The sequence below is a fragment of the Lepidochelys kempii genome, chromosome 1 (assembly GCF_965140285.1).
Source record: "Lepidochelys kempii isolate rLepKem1 chromosome 1, rLepKem1.hap1, whole genome shotgun sequence".
Lineage (NCBI taxonomy): Eukaryota > Metazoa > Chordata > Testudines > Cheloniidae > Lepidochelys > Lepidochelys kempii.
Window position 1 is genome coordinate 142862225 of NC_136380.1, and position 25411 is coordinate 142887635.

Sequence of the window (25411 nt, forward strand, 5' to 3'; positions counted from 1 at the left end):
ATCAAAATTCTGCAAGGAAAAATCAAAATTAAAATATTTTTTAACCACAAATTAAATGAAATATAACAGTATTTGAACCTTCTTTAGAAATGCAGGTATTTTGTATTTATTTAGCACATTTTATCACCAAATCTACTGTAGTGGTTTATCATTCCTTGAACCAACAAAAAATAAAAACAAACAAGCAAAAACTGACCTAGCAGGTATGATTTTTAAAACTAAATAAAGTTGTTAAATAAGGATTTGTTAAATTGAGATTAGTTTTTGCAGTAAATTAGATGCAGAAGTCCAAATGCAAAACAAAGACAATGAAGAATTCTCTGACTCCTTGTGATATCTCAAGTACTGTGCAATGTACCAAAATTATTGTGCAGTTATAATGGGTTCTTCTCTCATACTGGTTATCAAAATACTAGCACAGTAAGTAAAAGAAAAGCATCAATAAGCCTAAACCAATGGACTTTTTTTTTGTTAACATAAAGTCTTTTTAAATTCCAAGATAGAAATAAAGGAACACCAGCTCTTTCAATTTGTGTTCCAAAAGAGAATGCCTCTGACCGGAGAAAACAAAATTATATGGCAAGTTGCTGTGCTCAGCATCAGCTGTGTTTGTTACATCATTTATTAGTCCTGGGGGAATTCAGTGCCAAAACGTTAAAAATTCTGCCACAATATTTCAAAATTCTGCATTTTTATTTATCAAAATTACACAATATAATCACCCCTAATATAATCAGTTTCAGTTATTTTGGTAATTATTTCAAAATACCTGTCAGCAAGTATGTCTACAACAATACAGACGTCAAAAAAGACCCAGGAAATGTTATTTGACAAAGATTCCTTACTAGGCATATTAATACAGATCTTTGAGTAATAATTCATTTAAACTGCAATACAGAAATGTATTTCCGACCCCCCTCAAAAGCAGTGCAAAGGCTTGAGGGAGTCAGGGGTAATGGAGGAGCTGAGGGAGAGGGAAGTAATTGCTGGTAAGGGGCCTGGGAGTGAACCTGGAGGGTGTGGGTGGGAGAAGTATGGAACAGGATTATTTGGAGGGAAGGGATTGTTAGGGAGTTAGAGAGCCTCCCCCATGCCGATGTTGGTAACCCCTAGCCTCTTTCTGAGTCAGGCACACCTGCCCTGTTCTTATGTGTTCTTGCAGCCCCACTCAGCCATCCACACTGCTCCTGTCCCCATGTGGCCCTGCATCCCCTCCCCATCTCCATGTGGCCCTGCACCCCAACTCCCCATTCAGCCAGGCATAGCTTCCCCTGTCCCCGTGTGGCCCTACACCCCCACTCTCATTCAACCCTGGCTGAATGTTGTCACCCTACTAGCTCCTGTGTCCTAGCCCTAGTCTGTCCCCCCCAACTAGTCTTTCTGAATTTCCATCTGTGAGACTCCCTAGCAGCCCTGTGCCCCACTCTGTCTCTCCCCTAACCCAATTCTGTGCCTCCTCACCTGGCCCTGCAGGTAGGGTGCTGTGAGGAAGGCAGCCTCTGCCCCCTCCCTTTCTGCAGCTGGCTGCTCTGGCCCATGGCTGAAAGGTGTAAATGCAGCATCCCTTCCCTTCTGCATTAGAATCAATTATTTTGTCGGGTGGGGGGGGGATCCACAAGGGATATTAATTCTGTGCTTGTGCAGTGGTGCAGAATTCCTCCAGGAGTAATGAAAGCTGACGTTTTCAAATTTGGAAGACGGTCGGCTATTTATGACCAAAACATGGCAAAGTCAATTTCAACTGACTGTAGAATGCTTTGCATCACGTTGGGTGCCACCTTCCTGGTATTCAAAGCAAACTCCTCTGCTGAAATGTCACTGAAGACAGGAATTGAAGTGTCATCCTTCTTGACATAAGACATCATAGGAAATCTTCTGGGGTTAAAAATCCTTATGGATTTCAGGAACTTAATTGCAGGCTGCCCACTCTCAGTATCATTGATGTACTTCTTCAGCTGAATTGTCAACAGCTGAATGAAACAGGTGCACCAACTTTCTATTTTGATCAGTTGTTACATTATTGACATCTTCTGCCTGAGAAACCTTTGAGTGGTTTCCACTGAAAACTGAGTATGTGTCTCAAGGAAAAACAGTAGGTCTTCCATATTCTCAAAAGCAAAGAGAGTGCACTGTCTCTGGCTTTCAAATGTAGCCATTAGGTCAATGATTGGCTTGCACATTTCACTGATAAAATACAATGCAATCTTCAGCATTAAACGTTAGGTTTCATCTGACAGCACTTTTTCAAGTTCTTGCAATGAATGTGGCAAAGAGTGGTCCCCCACACTCATTTCTTCTTCAACAAACCCATGATAATATTGAAAGTGCTTTTCATGGTACTCTATATTCTTTTCATGGTCTCTATATTCTTGCAGAGGGTTGTTTAATTATGAGCCATTTTCTATTAAACTGTCTTACTTTCCATTACATTATGAGGATACCACTGTTTAAATACTTTTTGTGAAAAATTCTTTCAATTTTATATTTCTCAAACAAAGATTTGAGATCAAGTAAGTTTGTTTCTTGAACTGTTGAGAAAAAACAGACGTGAACATTAAAGCAATTGAACTGGATTTTTGTATTCTGCCTTAAAAAGCTAAGTGAAGAAACCATGTTGTTTTAAGAGGAAAGGTTGGTTTCAAAACTGGGAGAATAAATGGGTAATTTTGTTCGTTCTCTCAGGCAGCATTTGTAATTTCAGTCATTTACTTTCAAAAGGAGAAAACATTACCATGAAAAACTGGGTAGAGTCTAACCCACATGGCTATACTTCCTGGACGCTTGCTTCACTGTGCGTGTGCAGTGTTTAGCTAAGGCAACAAGGACCTTTCAAATAATGGGACAAGAGTAAAAGAGTTATAGAATGGCTGGCTAATTTTCTCAGACCCTCATTTTTTTCACCCCCTGCCAATTACTTTATAAACAAAAAGTTTAAATATCCATGTTAATTACATTTATTAGTCCTTGCTCCAGCAGTTTCCGCTGATGATCAGATTTGTTCTAGGCAGCTGCTGCAGATGCTCCAAGCTATACATTATTAATGGGTAGCAAGGTTATTTTACTCTAGATAGAAGGACTTTCTGGGACACACCGTTCACCAAAGGTGTTAATTCATATTTTATTGAGGTGATTATCAAAGCAGAACCCTTTTGCCTGCCTACCCATAACATTTGAAGATATAGCAAAACAGGTGATTTACACAGAGATTTATATGAGTGCTGTGTGAAACTCAGTGGTTTCCATTCACAGGGGCTTGTGCAGATTAGAGATGGATCCAAACCAAAGCTCTTGATCTAATCTAGGTTCAGCCCCAAATTTGCAGCTATATGCTCTCTGTATAATGGACTGATTCTGAACATCATAAACTCTGTGGAAATAGGCCCAGATTCTCCTCTGCATTAAGAGAGTTTAGCTGGTCATAAGAGGCTCACCTCCGCATAAGGGGATTCTTGGATCCTTAACAGCTCCTGTGACAACCCCTCCAAGCTGGGCATGGCTGTGAAAAATGGGCATAGGTAGGTACAGCCTTTTGACCCCACAAAACCCATCTGCCTAAGACCGTCTCAAGAAGGAGGGTCTAGTTCAATGAGCAGTATAACCAAATTCCAAATGTTGATAAATCATGAGACAGGCTTCAAAATTCTGAGCATGGCTAAAAATGAATAGATTTTGTTTAAAATAAGAATGTATCCTCACAATAGCCCTGTGAGGCAGGGAAATGCTATTATCCCTCTTTACACATGGAGTACTAGTCACAAAGGGTATGTCTACACAGCAATGTGATCCTGAGCTCAAGCCTATCCAGCCTTGTGTCCACACACCAACTGTGCTAACCTAGGGTTCGGACCTACTATCCCAGGACCCTGCAGGATCCAAGCCCATGGTAAGCTGGGACCTAGGGTCTGAGCTCTATTGCTTTCCTGTGTGCAAGCAGCCCCTCCTTGACTTGGGTCCTGGAAGTCCTTCAGATGTATCCATCCCAGAGTTCCTGCTCTCAGAGGAGCAGCACTTCAGCCAGCCAGCACAGAGGCCAGAGGCACCATTACTGCCTGGGCAAGCATGCTCCCAGTTCCTGCTCCTGCTCTCTTGTGCCTAGAACTGGGAGCAAAACTGAAAGGTGGGAGGAGGCTCCTGGCTGCTGGATTATTGGGGGTCATCCTTCCCCCCACTGTGCTGAGCTGGGAGCCCTGCCACTCTCCCTCCCTACAGAACAACCGCTTGTTCCCTGCTCTTCTCTCTGGCCCTTGCTCCCAGGCCCTCCCTGGGTTGCATGTGCAGCACCTGGGCAACGTCCACTGTGAGGGTGGTGAGTGGGAACCAGTCCCCAAACTTCTTTACAGCCTCCTGGGGATCCCTTATCCCTGCCTCTCAGTGAAGTGCCCCCCCACAGGGCTTAGTGGGCAGTGTGCTCCAGTACTCCCCAGGTATCCCTTATCCCTGCTTCCTAGGGTGTAGCAGGGGCAGGGGAGAGGGATCTCCAGGGTGGTTGTGTGGGGTGCTGGACCACACTGCCCCCCAAACCCTGGGGATGCACTTCACTGCTCCACAGCCAACAGCAGCCGGGCTGGGGTGTGTGTGTGTTTTTCCTCTGAAACCTATATTTCATGTCAAACTTCACAACAGACAGACAAAAATAAATAAAAACCCAGCCAAACAAAAACACCTTCACTGAACATCCCGTTTTAAAAATTAAGAATGGCAAAGTTTCATTTTAATGGTTTGACAGCCCTGGAGACTAATGTGCTAATTATTCCCAGAACAGGTGCACATAGGCATTTTCCTGACAATGTGACTCAGCCTAGAGGTGGACAACCCAAGTATCAGATTAGATGGTAGTTCAGTGTAAAGCCTGCTCAAGCTGCAGTCATTCTACTGAGACAGACAGGAGCTAACTATGCAGCTTATATGCTCATGTGCTCCTTAGGGGCACCTGAGACCTATCAATAGCATGGTCAGAACTAGGAAACAGGGAAGGCAATAGAGTTTTCCCACAGTGCAACAACATTTGTTGGGCTAGAGTGTCAACACTGGAGTGGGGTGGGGGGGCATTACGCATGATGGGCTGGGGTTACTAGGGTCTGTGCACTGCAGCGTGGATACCAGAACATTAGGTTCAAGCACAGGTGAGAAAATCCTTAACCTACTGTTACAATGCAGTGATTCAAGTCCTACTAACCCTAGGCTTATATTGCTGTGTAGACATACCCAAAGAAGCTAAGCAACTTGCCCAAGGTCACACAGGAAACTTGTGGCAAAGCAGAGAATTGGACTTAAGTCCCCTTAACTGCTGAACTATCCTTCTTCTTCTTTATATCCTTCTGATATAAACTAGTGCAACCCCACTGAATTCAGTAGATTTTGAGCTAAAGTCTCTGCTGGCATAAATGTCCTTTGATGATAATTAAAATTGCTTTCTCAGCAATGTCTAATCAAATGAAATGTTTTCCCCCCAAAATTCTCAGTGTTTCATGAAGCACATGGAAACATTTGGAAAGGTCCAGAATAATTTACATCAAGAGTCTCCCAGTCCTAATAAACACATTTTCCAAGATTTCCCAGAATAACAGAATGAATGGATAGTTTGTTCTTGTCTCATGGATATTCAGGCTAAAAGAAGGAGTTTTCAAACTAAGGATAATGAAGAATTAACAAATCACTGACGAAGTGTTTGAAGGGAGCATACTAAACTGGAATTATTCATGTAAAACTGCAGAAAAATGTTGTGGCTCCAACAGGCAATTTGTCCTGATGTGCTGCTGTTAGAAGAAAAATGGTTTGTTTCCAAAAGATGCAGCCTAATTCTTCTCTGCAGCTGGGTGTCACTGACTAATGAAAATATATTGGCACAATGCTTGCAGGTTATTGTTCCATGTAACTGCAGTTCTTCACTATGTATTTGTAACCAGGCCATGACTGAAAGCAATATGAATGAGCTCAGCTATACATATATTCAAAATATATCATGCTATATTTATTGGAAACAAAGTCTGACAAGATCATGTTTATACCTGGAGTAAATAATGGAATGTGCATGTGTACTGGCAGTGTGAACAGCAAAGAAATTACAAATCTTAAATATTTATATAGTAAAATGAAATGCAACTATTAATGCTTCCAGGAAAGCATGCAGTGCAATGCTATAGACAGACATGAAGAACAGAGATATTCCAAAACTCTAACAGGCTAATTTATCATTTTTACAGAATGGCTCCATGTCTGGTTTGCAGACAGTGTCTCAAGGAAATTAGACTAAGAATGAATAAGAATTGTGGTCAGGCCTGACAACAAAAAATGCATCTTACTAACTGCTGGGTAAGTAGATACTTGAAAAATAGATGTTGTGAGTAACTCATTTTTTTCTGGATTATTGTTTTATTTACTTTGATTTAAACATAATAAATACTCATATTTTATAGAATGTTCTACAACATTGTACGAATGGTTCTGAAAAAGATCATTTATTGTTTTCTTTTTGTTAATGCAATTCTTGGAAAATATATCATTTTACCTCGTAGTCTTTGGGGAAGGGCTAAGTCATAAATACAACTATCTCATTATATGGCTAATGGAGGTTAATCCTGATAGCTTTTTTCTTTGTTATTATTATGGGGAGAAATCCTGAAGACCTTAAACCAATTAGAGATTTGCCAGAGTAAGGAATCAGTGAAAACTGAGGAAGGATGCTGGATTTGGTCCCATAAATAAAATCATAACACTTGCCATTTACACGTAAGCTAAACCAATAAATGAATCTTACATCTGTGTATAAAATGTCATTTTATGCCCAACATGAAATGCCCAACATGAATGGGGTCCCTCAGCAAAGTTCCTTCTGGAGACTCCACTTTCTTTACCAGTTTAGAATGGCCTACACTTTAGGAGTGAAACTACGGCCCCATTTAAGCAAAATTCTCATTAACTTCAATAGGGCCAGGATTTCACTCTGCATCCCCAGTCCCAAAGTTTGATGAAGAAATACTGGTTTCTGGCCCGTGATGAACAGAGCATACTCTGCTATTACACTACTAACCTTAAAGGTAATGTCTTAGGCAGCTGCTTATGTTAGTTCTGAGTAGCTGCTGTAAAATGAAAAAGCTTACAAAACACAACAAAACTTAATGGAAGCCTTCCCCATGTGCCAAATACAAGTTGTACCTACTTTCATTACTTTGTCTCACCCCATCTTGCTTTCACTCCATTCAGCTAGGTTTTTCCAGTCAGGAGTATTCTAAAAGCTAGGGAAAAGAAAAAGGAGCCCTACAGATTTCAAAAGCCTTTGTAAAGCCAGGTTAACAAAATGGCGACCATGCCAAATCACCAGAGCAGTAGCAACCCTCAACAAGTTAAGGTAAAGAGAGGCAAAAGCCAACTCACTGAAAAAGATGATGAAAGGACAATATTCTGAGGGTGATTTCACAGGTGTATAAACTTGGCCTGGGGAAACCCTTAAACTATAGCTATTGGAATAAAGAGCAGTTTTGAATAATTTTGGGGTCAACAAGAAAATAAGTTTATGTTCTGATCCAGCATTCAGTAATTTGCAATAGCTGTGCTAATACTGTAGCCCTGGTCAGCAGAAACATACAAATGAAAGGTTACAGGGATAATGGACAAAACGAGTTATTATTTATATCAACATGCAGTCAGGTAAAGAGGATTTAGGGCCAAATCCTTTCCTTGTGCCCAGTCTGAGCAACTGGACCAGATATGATGGAACTCTGCATGAGCAAGTCAGAAGAATTATCCTCCTTGCCCCATCTGCTGGAACTTCTCTGCAGCTGTTTTTCCCCTCAGAGTAGGTGTGACAGATGCAATGCCCTCAGCGCACTCCCTCTACATATGAGAAGAAAGATTAAAGAACCCGCCCCTCTTCCCCCTTTTTCCCAAGTCCCACCCTCACCTACACAGAGGCTGGGCTCTGTACTGAACACTTTGTGTGTGGCCTCACCAAGTTCGACTCATTGCTTCTGCACAACAGAATTGAACCAGTTCCATTGTGGGTGGAACCTTCCCTATAGTGGAGGTGGGGACCAGGCATGTCCTTTAAGGCTGATAAAACTATGAATGAACACTAAAGAAAATTAACCCAACAAAACACAAATTGCCCATAATGATGTCCTGAGTGTTGACTAATACATCTTCCATTATTGTTTACACCAACAGAAGCTGGCCCAATAAAAGGTATTACCTCACCCACCTTGTCTCGCTAATATCCTGGGGACAACACAGCTACAACAACACGGCTAAATAACTTTGGGAGCACACATAAAGTAACTGTATGAACAGTGCACAAGATGGCTTCCAGGAAACTGGTAGCATATGGAATCTTTTTGTTGTAGTAAAAACCTAACTAACATTGGTTATTTGGTCTCTTAAATATATTTCATAACAAACCAAAGTGTGGTCAAGCACTTAATTATTCATGAGGAAACTACATACTGTATCACTTTAACAAACAGGCTTGAAAGGACATGATTAGGGTATAACTTGCTTGTGTTGAAGGACATAAGGCCAAAGGCAAAGCAACTTTAGCTTCTTCTTTTTAAAAAAAAAACAAACACATTCATATCGGTTGTGCATTATCATCTACATCTTTTGCATTGAACAATGTATTCAGAATAGTCTTTTAATCTTTTTCATTATTTACTCTAAAAATAGTTAAAAAAAGAGAAGGACAGAGTGGTGAAATGAACCTTTTCTGCTTACACACTTTTCCATTTTATACATTTGGCAAAACACAACTGTTATAATGCCATGTTAGCTCAGTACTAGCAACAGATCCTTGCCTGAGATTACTGGAGAGTGAAGTCTACTGTTCTTCAGAAGAGATAAAACATGGATTGTCTCAAGGCATGCTCCCCAACCTGTCCTTCCAATGTGCCCCAATGATGATCTAACACGCAAGGGTAGCTTAGACTTTTAATTCAATACTTAACTTCTTTTCTGAGTCCACTAACAAGGGGTACCAACTGTGACTGTGTTTTTTGTGATATGGGCACTTCTCTGTAAGGAAATGGATTGACACTGCCAATGTATTTCTCATCATTCACCAAACAGCTATTAGGGCCAACAAGTGACTAATATTGATTTTGTGCATCTCAACTTTTGGGTACCCAGCTTGGGACACCTTAAAGGGGGCCTGATTTTCAGAAAGCAGAGTAAACAGCATTTTCTGAAAACAAGGCCCCTTTAAGGTATATTGAGTTAGGCACCCAAAATTCCTTGTCACTTCTGAAAATGTAAGCCTAAATGATTAGGGGTGCCAGTCAGATCCAACCAGTGACCTAGAGGCTTTGTAGTCCATTACCAAGCTCCTGAGCCAGCCAGTCCCCAGACGTGATTTTGTCTGGTTATAACTGTGCCATTAAATGGCATCATGTTTTCAAGTGTAAATCTGAATGCTTTGAATCTACATTTTTCTTATTGGTGCACAGAAATGCTAGTGTTGAATAACTATTGGGCTGCTTCTCTGTGGTACAGGATGCACAGATTCTAAGTCAAATCCCCTTTATTGAGGGTTATTAAGAGGTTTGTATTTTGCCTGAACTGCATACTTCTGCATCTTTACTTATGAACACAGTGATAACCTGTTCTGATTTATACGAATGAGTGAAGGCTGTTTACAGTCAGACACATGGCCCTATTTAAAAGGGAAGATAATATTTCTCTGTTTCCTCCTCACAGCTGTTGTGAAGTATTAGTAGCTTTGCAGTATTTGTGATCAGAGAATGGCTGAACCAAAGATCCAGATCAAAGCACCTCTAAAGTTTGGCGAGTTTGAAATCCGGATCCTGCTTATAGGCATTTTACAATTTGGATCCCTCTACTGAGTATACTGTAATTCTCAGAGCTGAGAGTCACTTTGCAACACTACTAGGAACAAGCAGAGGATTCAGAGGACTTGGCGGTTTGTTTATGGTGCTATGCTATTTACTTATCACCAAGTCTCATTAATTGTTTCCATCATACTTGAGGGCTTAAGTTTTGTCCTTTAACCTAAGCAAATGGAAATGGTACAGGAGATGGAAAATTCATTTGCATGCTGCATGCTCTTCATCTCTAAGCAGCTCTCTAGGGGACACGGTGCGATGGAACACTCTAGTGAATTGTTGTGCTCAATTGTCTGAATCACTTAGAAGTATTACTACCCTTCTGGAGGATTCATGGCCTGCCTGGGGAATTAATTTACATTCCACTGAATTTATTTTAAAAAGACACTCTCCTCCTGAAGACATGTATAGACGTGGTGAAGCGTCAGTTGTATACCTACCTACAGCGAGAAACAGAAAAGCCTGAAACTTCCCTCTGGGCTGAATATACCCCTTCATAAGCTTACCTCACTCTAAGCTTCATTCTTCCACTGAAAAAGATGGAATAAATTATCTACAAGACAAAATGTAAGGAAATAATACAAAATATGGGCAATGGTGGAGCTCAAGACAACATTAATGGTCTCCTCCCTGGGCTGAACTCCCTGCTGTCCTTCTTTTTATCACTATCAAAGCAGCAGTACCCAAGGGTGTGAAACCTATGGCCTCCTTGGTTGCTGAAGTACCACTAAAAGTCCTGAGATTTTTAGTGGCAGCCCTGAGAGCTTGAGAAATGTCCAAAAAAGAAATGGGGCAGTCAATTTGATGTCAAAAGTCAGCTGTTAGGCAAATATGTCTCAGGGCCCCTTTCAGGGGAGGATGTTGGGCAGTGGCATCCACTGAGTTTGGTTGACAATCCCATAAAGCCCTCTTTTCTGGGGTCAGGTCGCCTTCAAGAGAGCACGCATGGAGGGTACCTCCTCCATGATTGGTGGAACTGGAATCAGAGGGCCAATGTTCCCTGGAGGGCCTATTATTAACAGAACAGTAGTGGAACAGAGAATGTGGGGAGTCTGGCTGGAAGCAGCTCAGCCATATGAGCTCAGGGTTTAATGAAGTTTCACTGGTTCAACTTAACCTGCATTTGGCCTCACACTTTGAGCTGTGAGTTCTCTGCCATGCAGTAGCTGGCAGTGTGAGCCACGGAGCTCAGTCTGAAGCCATTCCAGTGCCCTGGATTTTGCAGCACAAACTCAGCTCAGCAATGGATCTGGTAGAAGGCATTTGAGCTGTACACAGACCTGGCCATACAGGAGGACGACAACCGCAGGAAAGTAAAACTGTTACTTTACCTTATTGGGAAACAAGGCAGAGAGGCCTGCAGCACTCTGAAGCTCACCAGCACTTCAAACCTCACAGCAGTCCTAGGAGCCCTGGGGACCTATTGCACCCCAGAGCAGAACAAAACTGTGGAGCCGTTTGACTAGAGAGGATAAATTTTTGACTAGAGAGGATAAACCTCCTGTGTTATTGCCTTATGGACACTGGCTGCTACAGGCAATTTTGGGGACTTGACAGGACTTCCTGATTATGGCGGGATAGGCTGTAACAATTCGGAGCAGCTGCTTGTGGAAAGCAATCTCACATCAGACATGGGATGTGCAATGGAAACCTCAAGAGAAAGGAAGAAAGCACTACGATACACAGCATGCCCAGAAGTATATGCGGTGAGACAACAGCGAAGGAGAGAGGTGACCAGGAGTCCCTACCTGTAATGAGAAGCATTTACTGTGGGAGACAGCATGAATGGATAAAGGAGAAATGCCCTGCACTAGGACAACATTGCAAGGAATGTGGCAAGTTGAACCATTTTAGCAGTGTGTGCAAGAGCACAGGAAGGTCCGAGAAAGATTCAGTCAGACTTATACAAGAGAGGAAGAGCACATCAAATAGAGTGATGACATGATGATTCTCTCCAAGAGCATGTCATGTTCAGGCAGTCAGGATGTGTTATTTCTTGACTTTAGCAAAGCTTCTGATACGGTCTCCCGAAGTATTCTTGCCAGCAAGTTAAAGAAGTATGGGCTGGATGAATGGACTATAAGGTGGATAGAAAGCTGGCTAGATTGTCGGGCTCAACGGGTAGTGGTCAATGGCTCCATGTCTAGTTGGCAGCCGGTATCAGAGTGCCCCAAGGGTTGGTCCTGTGGCCGGTTTTGTTCAAAATCTTCATTATGATCTGGAAGATGGAGTGGATTGCACCCTCAGCAAGTCTGCAGATGACACTAAACTGGGAGGAATGGTAGATACGTTGGAGGGTAGGGATAGGATACAGAGGGACCTGGACAAATTAGAGAATTGGGCCAAAAGAAATCTGATGAGGTTCAACAACGACAAGTGCAGAGTCCTGCACTTGAGACGGAAGAATCCCTTGCACTGCTACAGACTAGGGACCAAATGGCTAGGCAGCAGTTCTGCAGAAAAAGAATAGGGGTTACAGTGGATGAGAAGCTGGATATGAGTCAACAGTGTGCCCTTGTTGCCAAGAAGACTAACGGCATTTTGGGCTGTATAAGTAGGAGTATTGCCAGCAGATCGAGGGACATGATCATTCCCCTCTATTCGGGAGGACTGGTGAGGTCTCATCTGGAGTACTGTGTCCAGTTTTGGACCCCACACTACAAGAAGGGTGTGGAAAAATTGGAAAGAGCCCAGCGGAGGGAAACAAAAATGATTAGGGGGCTGGAGCACATGACTTATGAGGAGAGGCTGAGGGAACTGGGATTATTTAGTCTGCAGAAGAGAAGAATGAGGGGGGATTTGATAGCTGCTTTCAACTACCTGAAAGGGGGTTCCAAAGTGGATGGATCTAGGCTGTTCTCAGTGGTAGCAGATGACAGAACAAGGAGTAATGGTCTCAAGTTGCAGTGGGGGAGGTTTAGGTTGGATATTAGGAAAAACTTTTTCCACTAGGAAGGTGATGAAGCACTGGAATGGGTTACTTAGGGAGATGGTGGAATCTCCTTCCTTAGAGGTTTTTAAGGTCAGGCTTGACAAAACCCTGGCTGGGATAATTTAGTTGGGGATTTGTCCTGTTTTGAGCAGGGGGTTGGATTAGATGACCTCCTGAGGTCCCTTCCAACCCTAATATTCTATGATTCTATGATAGGAAAGCAACAAGGGACAATATCAACCTCCATGCATGCAACAATGTTAACAGGAATATGCCCTCTGTCATTTTAGCTAGATAATGGGGCCTCATGTAATGTGATTCCTTAGGGTGAATTGAATTTGAAAACAGCTATTACAAAGACCCGGCACAATCTAATAATGTACAATGAGAGCATAATGCAGTTCATAGCAAAATATGATCTCATAGTAACTAATCCAAAAAATAATAGATGGTACCAACTGAAGTTTGTGGCAGTGGATGGTTAGCACCACAGACCCCTGTTGGGGAATACAACCATACAAGCCATGGATTTGTCAGGATGCAGCCTCAGAATTTCATAGCTGTAATGCAAGAAGCAAAAGGGGGAGTCCCATGGATAATGGAGACAATTTTAAAGGTGTATGGGGTTGGTTTCAAAGGCAATGATGCCTCAAAGGAAAGCTGTGACTGGAAGTAGACCTGACAGTGGAATCTGTGTGCTTACCACAAAGGAAAATTCCAGTGGTATGATGTAATGCAAGGAGCTCAAAATTCTGCAGAGTAGGGCTTTGATATCAACCGTAGAGGCCAGTACAGCCTGGGTAAGCAGCACTGTGGTGGTAAAGAAGCCATCAGGCAAATTACACATCTGCATAGACCCAAAGCAACTGTAAAAATGTCACTAGTCACCACCCATAATTTATGACATCTTGCTAGCACTTTCCAAGGCCAGAATCTTCATGATTTCTGATGTGAGGAATGGGTTTTGGAACATAAGCCTGGATAAAGAGTCCAGCATGCTGATGGCCTTTGCAACACTATTTGGTCACGACAGATGGCTGTACATGCCAATGGGCATAAGCCCAGCACCAAAGATGTTTAGAGAAGATTCTCCCAAGTATTGGAAGGACTGCCTGGGGTTAAAATAATTGCAGATGATATCCTCATGGTAGGTGAAGGGAGTCATGATACCGAAGCCGAATGAGACCATGACAGAAAACTACAAGATTCCTACAGCAATGGACAGACAGGAACACAAATCTCAACCCAGAAAATATGTGACTCAAACAGCATAGGTGATGTACATTGGGACATCTGCTCACAGCAGAGGGACTGAAAGCAGATCCCAACAAGATCAAGGCAGTCAGAGACACATCAGCTCCAGTGGATGTGAAAAGGGTGTATTACTTCATAGGAATCATAAATTTTCTGTCAAGTTCTGTCCATACCTGCTTGGAAAAGCAGAACCTAGACTGCAGCTCACATGGCAGGATGCTGAGTGGGACTGGGCAGGGCCCCAACAACAAGCATTTGACATATTGAAACAAAGGATAACGGATGCCTCTGTCCAGAAGCACTACCAGCCGAGAGAGACGCTCACACTCCAGTATGATGCATTGTAGAAAGGACTGGGTGTAGCTCTTTTTCAGGAGCAGCCTGTTGTTTATGCCAGCAGAGCCCTGTCAGAGACAGAACAGGGGAATGTCGAAATAGAAAAAAAGAGCTTCTGGATCTGGTATTCGGAGTGGAGCAAATTCCATCAGCACACATATGGCCACCTTGGTATAGTGCAATCAGGCCACAGACACTTAGAGACAATGATAGCAAAGCCCCTTCTTAGGGCTTCAAAGAGATTGCAGTGCTTGCTGATGCACCTCCAGTGCTACTAAGCAAAGATCAGATATTGTCCAGGACAAGTACTAATTAGTTGACGCCCTGTGCCGGGCTGTATACTCAACACCAACAGGTTGGGGGAAGGGGATCAGGACATAGTGCAGCATGTTAATGGATTCGATCTCCGAGTTTCAACAGAAAAGCTGACGGAAACCAAATAGGCTATGAAAAATGACAGCCAAGTAGGGGCAGTCAAGAGAGTGATACTAGCAGAGTGGCCAGAAGACAAAAGCCAAGTACCGATAGGAGCAGAACCATATTTTCAAATTAAATATGAGCTGAATGTGCAGGATGGAATCAGATTTCAAGACCAGAGAGCTGTTGTCCTGCCTTATTACATAAGGATGTCACGCAAAAACAATATATGTTTCACACTGGGGCATTGACATCTGTCTTAGACAGGCTTGAGAGGATGTTTGTCAGCTGGGAATGAATACATAGCTCCTTTCCTTGATAGACGGATTAGACATCTGACAGGCATGTGCTAACCACCAGCAGAAAGAGACTTACTGCATAAGCTGGACACCAATCCATGGGAAGAAGTTGGGGAGCAGACTTATTTACCTTTAGTGAAATAGTACTTGACTGGAAAATAGTATGTGGACTACTATTCAATTTTGTGGGAGATCAATGCCCTGCTTGATACAAGAAGGAAGTAATGGATTGGCAAATTGAAGGTCCACTTTGTGAGGTACGGCATTCCAGACACTATTCACTGACAATAGAGTCCAGTTTGCCTCAGATGAATTGAAGGAATTTGCACGCAAGCAGGAGTTTGACCACCACACCTCCTCCCCAGCATACCCACAGAGTAACGGTAAGGTGGAATCAGCTGTGAAAACAGTAAGAGACCGGTTTCAGAGTAACAGCCGTGTTAGTCTGTATTCGCAAAAAGAAAAGGAGTACTTGTGGCACCTTAGAGACTAACCAATTTATTTGAGCATGAGCTTTCGTGAGCTACAGCTCACTTCATCGGATGCATACTGTGGAAACTGCAGCAGACTTTATTATACACACAGAGAGAATATGAAACAATACCTCCTCCACCCCACTGTCCTGCTGGTAATAGCTTATCTAAAGTGATCATCAGGTTGGGCCATTTCCAGCACAAATCCAGGTTTTCTCACCCTCCACCCCCCCACACAAATTCACTCTTCTGCTGGTGATAGCCCATCCAAAGTGACAACTCTTTACACAATGTGCATGATAATAAAGTTGGGCCATTTCCTGCACAAATCCAGGTTCTCTCACCCCCTCACCCCCCTCCCAAAAACCACACACACAAACTCACTATCCTGCTGGTAATAGCTCATCCAAAGTGACCATTCTCCCTACAATGTGCATGATAATCAAAGTGGGCCATTTCCAGCACAAATCCAGGTTTTCTCACACCCCCCCCCACACCCCATACACACACAAACTCACTCTCCTGCTGACCGTTACACATGGCTACTTCTTCTGGTTCAGACCCCTTATTAGTGTTTTTGACACACAGGAATACCCCATCATAGGAGTGCCAAAACAGTTCAGCACAGCCACGGATGGGATGAAGGACACAGTGAGAGGAGACCTGCTGTAGTCAGAAGGCTGGAGACTCCGCTGACAAAATAGCCAACAATCAGAGATAACAGGCACTATAATACAACAGGTCAGCCCAGGACCTACCAGCACTGGAGACAGCACTCCTGTGAGGATCCAGCCATTAGACAGACACCAGAAGGAGAGGTCTACAGGAGTCAGGAGGAACGCATAGCCATAAAAAGAGAATACGCAAGAGGGACAAGTGATCCAAACAAACAGGAAGCACTTATGAACCAGCAGACACAACACAAGAGAAAGCCTGCAGAGATCGTCATAGAACAGAAAGATGGAGAACAATTTGGAGGCCAACCCCACTATTCTAAAACAAAATAGAATGATACCTATTCTATCCAGCCAGAGGTATGTCACTTTGAAACAGTCTCTCAAAATTCTACACACCCACTTGTCCTCGCAATTATTTTTTTCCTTTGATTGACAAACAGAATATTTTTAATTTCTTCATTATAATTGTTATTAATATAAAGGGGAGATGAGTAGATTTTGTGCCAGTACTTGTACATTTGCAAGACTGTTTTAAAATATAGTACCAGATGAAATGTCATGCAGTGTTTGAGATTATTCACAGTTAGGGATAGTTATTGTCTTTTGAAATTGCAGAGAGCTGGCCCAAAATAAATGCGTAGTTTTTCTGCAAAAAAACATTACAAAAAAGTATTGGGGCAAGATAATGTCTGACAGAGATGAAATGGTATAGCTATGACTGACTGTGAGTCATTCATTCCTTGGGATCTCTCAGCTCTTTACGAAATGGTAGAAAGCCAGAAGATAGGATTGAATGTTACCTTTTGCATATTTGACTTAGCTGAGAGATGTGAAACACCCTCTCCCTCACCACACTGCTACTGACCTTTAGGCCGACTGGGCAAAAAAGGTTCAGACCTTTGGCACATGTCTGCTTCTCTACAGGCAGAGTGGGGTGTGCCGGCCTCCTCACTGCCCAACCACCATATCTTTGGGCAAGCCAGTGAGGAGAGGTTCCTGGCCTCCTGCTGCTGTCACTGCAACTCTATGGGCATTTTTGGACTCGCTACTCTCCCTGCTGGCAGCCCCTCCTGCTGTTCCTTAGGGGTGTTTTGTTTATAAAGTGTGAAGCTTAATGAAGTTTAAATTGAACAGGTCAAACTTTATTAAACCTTTGGCACTGCTCTGTCCATGTGGTTGAGTTGTTTCCAGCCTTACTCGCTGTGTTGCCCGTTCCACTGGTGATCCATGTGTAACAGTCCCTTCAGGGAACATGGACAATCTGACCAGGGGGGAGGGATAGCTCAGTGGTTTGAGCATTGGCCTGCTAAACCCAGGGTTGTGAGTTCAATCCTTGAGGGGGCCATTTAGGGATCTGGGGCAGAAATTGGGGATTGGTCCTACTTTGAGCAGGGGGTTGGACTAGATGACCTCCTGAGGTCCCTTCCAACCTTGATATTCTAGGACTCCAGTTCCACTGATCATGATCCATCTTTGCTATTTTAAAAACATTTTAATATAAATATTAATACAAATAATTGATAGCCAGACTCTCACCCTGTGTCCCTTTGGCCAGAGGTTGCTAGTACACAGCTGCGTTGGAGTCTTGTCTTTACCACAGACTCGGCTGGTTACATAACCTTTGAGATAGTTTGATCTCCTCAACAGGTGACCACACTGGGAGAAACCTATCTCTGTCTCACATCATCTGACGCATTGTCTAGACCGGGAATAAGACTGCCTTGCTCCGGGGTGTGAATTTTCCACGCTGCTGAGCAAGTTAGTTATACCTATATAAGTTCCTAGTATAGACCCAGGCTAGAGCATATAGGGACGATTTTCAAAATATTTAGGTATCTAAAGATGCAGATAGGCACCTAGGTGCTTCTGAAAATCCCACTGAATGTCTAACTCCCATGGGAGTTGAAATAATTCAAATCAATGAGAGTTAGCAACTAGATGCTATTGGAAGATCCCACAAGGTGCCTATCTACATATATAGGCACCTAAATATCTTTAAAAATCTGGCCCTTAGGAGCTGTTGTGGGGCTTGTAGACCCCATCACTCTTAGGAGAGGGGGGAAGGGAGTTATAGCCGAATGGCTAAGTCCAAATGACCACCCTAAGTGCCAGGGCAGTATGGCCTAATGGCTGGAGTCAAAAAGGTGGCCATCCCTTGCGGGGCCGTGGGACCTAGTGGCAAGAGGGGGAAGTGGGCCTCCACCCAGGGGTGGGTGGCAGCCGGGATAGGAGGACCCAGACCCTCACTGCTCCACCAGGTCCCAATCCCAGGCCCTGATAGCGGCAAATGGATTTGCCACTAGGTCAGCAGGGATCCACAAAGGGATCCCAGTTCCACAAAGGGATCAATGTCTAGTTCCCCTAGGCTATTTTCTACCCTGTTTTCCAGTGCTGCCATCCACAGGCCTCCTGGGCCTCTGGCCTTTGGGGTCTGGGGCTCTGGAAAGCTGGCTTTTGGGATCTGGGGCTCTGGCACATGGCTTTTGGGGTCTGGGGTCTGGCAGCTCCTGGGAGAGAGCCTTCAATGTGTGTTCTCCTTCCTTGGAGGTCAAGGCAAACTGAGCTGGGCTGCTCCCTTTTATACTGAAGCTCCAGCATAGCTTCCTCTGCCCACAATATGGGGTTATCCCCTTCTTGTCCAGTGCAGGGCTGGTAAGCCCCCTCACAGGAGCCTAAGTCCCATTGTCTTTCAATGAGACAGGCTCCTAAATGCCTAAGTGCCTTTTGAAAATGTGATATACACTCCTAAGTCACATAGGTGCTTTTGAAAATGTTATCCAGGGCTCATTCTCCCATGGCCCTGTGCCATCATGATACTTCAATGAGGAACAAACTGGTGAGACTCCCTTCTTTAGGTCAGACATAAACATACTTCAAATAATGATATTCCCATATAGTAAGATATTCGCTGTAATACCAGATAAGAAAATTTCTAAGGATTTCAGTATGGGTCTAATGCTCTTCTCACTGTATACTAAATCCATCCCATTGAAGCCAGTGAATAACTTCGGTCAGTCATGAAATCAATGAGGTTGCACCAGTGTAACTGAAAACAGATTTGGAATCAATGAGGAACTATGTATTTATTTATTTATAAAAACTAGAATGTGGCATCTTAAATTAACCCAATGCTAAGAGCTAGCCTCAGATATTGCGTGAAATTAACTGTTGATTGAATGGTGGAAGCATGCCTCTGCAAGGCACTCCCACAGTCAGATCTACAAAATAAAATCGTAACTAATGAAACAGGAAACAACTTGGTAGAAATTTGGCAACCCATGGTATATCCAGACCAGCTGAAAAATTCTTTTCTAACTATGACATTCTTTTTCTTAGTTTTCAGAATTGCTTCAGCTAATCAATTATTTATCTTGTGTACTTTGAACACAAACTATCTGTTCTAAATCTCTACATTGCAAGTGTTTCAGATGATCCTATTTGCTATTTTATATTAATCTGTTCCTGCATCTCCTTCATATCCCAGTCTTCAGCCCTCTCTGGCTCAGAGAGCCAGCAGGCACCTGCCTCTGTTACTCTCAGCCTTCAGCCTTTTCCAGTCCTCTCTGGCCTCCCATTACCTGCCTTCCACTTTCAGCAGCCTGGTCTGGCTCCACTCTCACTGCTCCCCACATCAGGGTCATCCCCTCCCTGAAGCTCTCAGCCCAGCTCTGCGCTTCTTCTGAGCAGTCTCTCCCCATTTAGGACTGTGGACTCATAATTCTGAATTCTCTCTCCCTATAGGCTGTCTCATTTACAACTCTCAAGGGAAGCCCTATCCTCCTCATTACACCAAACTAGGAAGCACCTGGACTGGAGCAGGAGAACTGGGCATGGTTTCATTTAAGGGGACAGTTCCACTGTTACACATTTCTACGAATAATGGCAGGTGCTCCATATGGAATGAACAGAACAGGTAATCATCAAGTGATCCATTCCCTGTCACCCATACCCAGCTTCTGGCAAACAGAGGCTATGGACACCATCCCTGCTCATCCTGGCTAATAGCCATTGATGGACCTATCCTCCATGAATTTATCTAGTTCTTTTTTGAACCTTGTTATAGTCTTGGCCTTCACAACATCCTCTGGCAAAGAGTTCCACAGGTTGATTGTGTGCTGTGTGAAAAAATACTTCCTTTTGTTTGTTTTAAACCTGTTGCCTATTAAGTTCATTTGTTGCCCCTAGTTCTTGTGTTATGAGAAGGCATAAATAACACTTCCTTATTTACTTTCTCCGCACCAGTCATGACTTTATAGACTTCTATCATATCCCTCCCCCTTATTTGTCTCTTTTACAAGCTGAAAAGTCCCAGTCTTATTAATCTCTCCTCATATGGATGCCGTTCCATGCCCCTAATCATTTTTGTTGCCCTTTTCTGAACCTTTTCCAGTTCCAATACATCTTTTTTAAGATGAGGCAACCACATCTGCCATGCAGTATTCAAGATGTGGATGTACCATGGGTTTGTAAAGAGGCAATGTGATATTTTCTGTCTTATTGTCTATGCCTTTCTTAATGATTTCCAACATTCTGTTCACTTTTTTGAGTGCCACTTCACATTGAATGGATGTTTTCAGAGAACTATCCACAATGACTCCAACAGCTCTTTCTTGAGTGGTAATAGCTAATTTAGACCCCATCATTTTATATGTATAGTTGGGATTATGTTTTCCAATGTGCATTACTTTACATTTATCAACATTGAATTTCATCTTCCATTTTGTTGCCCAGTCACCCAGTTTTGTGAGATCCTTTTTGTGAGCTCTTCGCAGTCTGCTTAGGACTTAACTATCTTGTGCAGTTTTGTATCATCTGCAAATTTTACTCCTTTTTCCAGATCATTTATGAATATGTTGAATAGGACTGGTCCCAGTACAGACCCTGGAGGACACCACTCTCTCCATTCTGAAAACTGACCATTTATTCCTACCCTTTTTTCCTATCTTTTAACCAGTTACCGATCCATGAGAGAAACTTCCCTCTTTTCCCATGACAGCTTAGTTTGCTTAAGAGCCTTTGGTGAGCGACCTTGTCAAAGGCTTTCTGAAAATCTAAGTACACTGTATCCACTGGTTCCCACTTGGCCACATGCTTGTGGACCCCTCTGTCATAAATATAAAGGGAAGGGTAAACCCCTTTGAAATCCCTCCTGGCCAGGGGAAAGCTCCTCTCACCTGTAAAGGGTTAAGAAGCTAAAGGTAACCTCGCTGGCACCTGACCAAAATGACCAATGAGGAGACAAGATACTTTCAAAAGCTGGGAGGAGGGAGAGAAACAAAGGGTCTGTGTCTGTCTGTAGTCGTCTTGGCCAGGGACAGAACAGGAATGGAGTCTTAGAACTTTTAGTAAGTAATCTAGCTAGGTATGTGTTAGATTATGATTTCTTTAAATGGCTGAGAAAAGAATTGTGCTGAATAGAATAACTATTTCTGTCTGTGTATCTTTTTTGTAACTTAAGGTTTTGCCTAGAGGGGTTCTCTATGTTTTTGAATCTAATTACCCTGTAAGATATCTACCATCCTGATTTTACAGGGGGGATTTCTTTATTTCTATTTACTTCTATTTTTTATTAAAAGTCTTCTTGTAAAACACTGAATGCTTTTTCATTGTTCTCAGATCCAAGGGTTTGGGTCTGTGGTCACCTATGCAAATTGGTGAGGCTTTTTATCCAACATCTCCCAGGAAAAGGGGGCTGCAAGTGTTGGGAGGATTGTTCAGTGTTCTTAAGATCCAAGGGTCTGGATCTGTAGTCACCTAAGCAAATTGGTGAGGCTTTTTACCAAACCTTGTCCAGGAAGTGGGGTGCAAGGTTTTGGGAAGTATTTTGGGGGGAAGGACGCGTCCAAACAGCTCTTCCCCAGTAACCAGTATTAGTTTGGTGGTGGTAGCGGCCAGTCCAAGGTGTAATATTTTGTACCTTGGGGAAGTTTTGACCTAAGCTGGTAAAGATAAGCTTAAGAGGTTTTTCATGCAGGTCCCCACATCTGTACCCTAGAGTTCAGAGTGGGGGAGGAACCGTGACATGGTGGCACAGTGGTGGGATTAACCTGAAATCATTTTGAGATCCAGTTGAGATTTTTTGAACTAGAAGTACAGATTTTAAAAAGGAATTTTTAGGAAGTCCAGGAAGCAGCTTTGAAACTGAAAGCAGCTTGGTTTCTCTCTGCTTTGTGGCCAAGCAGAGACAAAAGGGGATTATCTTGTGAATTGCAGGTTTTCTTTGCCTGGAGGCAGGGTACTTAACTCCTGCAGGGAAATTCACAGTCTTCCAACCCAGAGGTTTTTTTTTTTTCTTTTCTTCCTAAAAGTAAATAGGGGGTGTGTGCTCTACCCATTTGCCTGGAGACAAAAGTGGCAGGGTTTTTTTTAGGATTTTGATTTTTTTTTTGTTTTACAAGGAGCACAGGTTTGAAAAGAAAATTTTTTTTTTCTTTGGGCTGGGTAAGCAGGTTTCCAAGTAGTTGGAGGTTTTTTGCTTTAATTTGGGCCCAGAGCAGAGACAAGGGAATTGTCTTTTTCTGTAGGCTGACAATCACTATCAGAGAATAGGTATTCTATTCCAGCACAGCAAAATTTTACAGCCAAGTTTTGTTTGTTTATTTCTAAACCTCGGGTGTAAAGTTAGTTAAAAACAGAGAGGTTAGAATGGCCAAATCCTCGGCTCGACTACAGCTGGAATTAGCCAAATTTCAGGCTGAGGAAAAACAAAGGGAACATGAAAGACAGATAGAACTCATGCGGCTGGAGGAGGAGGTACAGGAGGCTGCCCACAAGAGGGAAATGGAGGCAAGGAAGCATGTGGAGGAGATGGAGAGGATAAAGGCCCAGCAGAATATACCAACAAACCCTAGCAATCCTTCTCCAGGTACCACTTCCCATCCCAGAAAGTTCCCCACCTACAAGGCAGGTGATGATACTGAGGCCTTCTTAGAAAACTTCGAAAGGGCCTGCCTTGGGTACAACATCTCTACTGACCAATACATGGTAGAGCTGAGGCCGCAGCTCAGTGGACCCTTAGCTGAGGTGGCAGCTGAAATGCCTAAAGAACATATGAACAAGTATGAACTGTTTAAATCCAAGGCGAGAGTCAGAATGGGGATAACACCCGAGCAGTCTCGTCGGAGGTTCCGAGCCCTAAGGTGGAAACCAGACATGTCATTTACCCGACATGCCTACCACATTGTGAAACATTGGGATGCCTGGATATCAGTAGCAAGTGTTGAATCTCCAGTAAATTTGCCCTTCCTAATGCAAATGGAACAATTCCTAGAGGGTGTTCCTGAGGAAATAGAAAGATACATCCTAGATGGGAAACCCAAAACTGTAATCGAGGCAGGAGAGATTGGAGCCAGATGGGTGGAGGTGGCAGAGAAGAAGAAAACTGGTCGCAGTTGGAGCGGGGACCAGAAGGGACCACCCCAGACCACACCCTATTACCGGGGGCCGCCCAAAGCCCCACCTACCTCCCAAAGAACCCTCCAGACCCCTTATCGTCCCACCACCCCGTTCTCCAGCAACCCACCTCGCCCCGGTGACCCGTCAGCTGGACGATGTTTTAAATGTAACGAGCTGGGGCATGTAAAGGCCAACTGCCCCAAGAACCCCAACAGATTACAGTTCATTGCACCGGAATCACACCAGAGGTCCACAGGCCCAGATACCTCCCAGATACCCTTGGAGCGGAGGGAAACTGTGAGTGTGGGCGGGAAGAAGGTCACCGCGTGGAGGGACACCGGAGCACAAGTGTCAGCTATCCATGCTTCCTTAGTGGACCCCAATTTAATCAACCCAGAGATCCAAGTGACGATTCAACCCTTCAAGTCCAACTCTTTCAATTTGCCTACAGCCAAGTTGCCTATCCAGTACAAGGGCTGGTCAGGAATGTGGACTTTTGCAGTCTATGATGATTATCCCATCCCCATGCTGTTGGGGGAAGACTTGGCCAATCATGTGAAGCAGGCCAAGAGGGTGGGAATGGTCACCCGCAGCCAGGCTAAACAAGCCGTGAGGCCTAGCTCTGTTCCGGAAACTTCTATCAGGACCCAGTCAGAGGTGATGGACCCGGACCCCAGGCCAATGTCTGCAACAGCAGTAGTGGATCCAGTCCCAGAGACCCAGATGGAACCAGTCCCAGAACCGGAACCAGCCAAACAACCAACACCAGACCCCGTGTCAGCACTGAATCCAGTAATTGCAACCTCAACACCAGAGGGCCCCACCGAACCTGAACTGGCAGCAGCCGATAACCCTACACAAGAGGCTCAGCCGGAGCCTGAATCCCAACATAGTGCACCAGCGGAGAGCGGTTCACAGTCAACAGAAACAGCTCCATCCCCTATATCGCTTCCAGAGGGACCAAGCCTATGTCCCCAATCCAATGAGGAACTGATGTCTCCAGCAGCAAGGGAACAGTTCCAGACCGAACAGGAAGCAGATGAAAGCCTCCAGAGAGCGTGGACGGCGGCACGGAGCAACCCACCGCCTCTCAGCTCTTCTAATCGATCCAGGTTTGTTGTAGAAAGAGGACTTTTATACAAGGAAACTCTTTCTGGGGGACACCAGAAAGACTGGCATCCTCAGAGACAGTTGGTAGTTCCAACTAAATACCGGGCCAAGCTCTTGAGCTTAGCCCATGATCACCCTAGTGGCCATGCTGGGGTGAACAGGACCAAAGACCGTTTGGGGGGATCATTCCACTGGGAGGGAATGGGCAAGGATGTTTCTACCTATGTCCAGTCTTGTGAGGTGTGCCAAAGAGTGGGAAAACCCCAAGACCAGGTCAAAGCTCCTCTCCAGCCACTCCCCATCATTGAAGTTCCATTTCAGCGAGTAGCTGTGGATATTCTGGGTCCTTTTCCGAAAAAGACACCCAGAGGAAAGCAGTACATACTGACTTTCATGGATTTTGTCACCCGATGGCCGGAAGCAGTAGCTCTAAGCAACACCAGGGCTAAAAGTGTGTGCCAGGCACTAGCAGACATTTTTGCCAGGGTAGGTTGGCCCTCTGACATCCTCACAGATGCAGGGACTAATTTCCTGGCAGGAACTATGAAAAACCTTTGGGAAGCTCATGGGGTAAATCACTTGGTTGCCACTCCTTACCATCATCAAACAAATGGCATGGTGGAGAAGTTTAATGGAACTTTGGGGGCCATGATACGTAAATTCGTAAATGAGCACTCCAATGATTGGG

General features: G+C 43.8%; 1 long non-coding RNA gene across 2 annotated transcripts in view; it reads right to left on the reverse strand.

Annotated features, from left to right (window-relative positions):
• Window positions 1-1189: 1189 nt before the first annotated feature.
• The window catches only part of LOC140916159 (uncharacterized), a 158011-nt gene continuing 133789 nt past the window's right edge, over window positions 1190-25411 (reverse strand). For both annotated transcript variants that reach the window (XR_012160445.2, XR_012160444.1), the window contains exon 3: window positions 1190-2528. This is a non-coding gene — a long non-coding RNA (uncharacterized LOC140916159). The remainder of the gene's footprint in view (window positions 2529-25411) is intronic.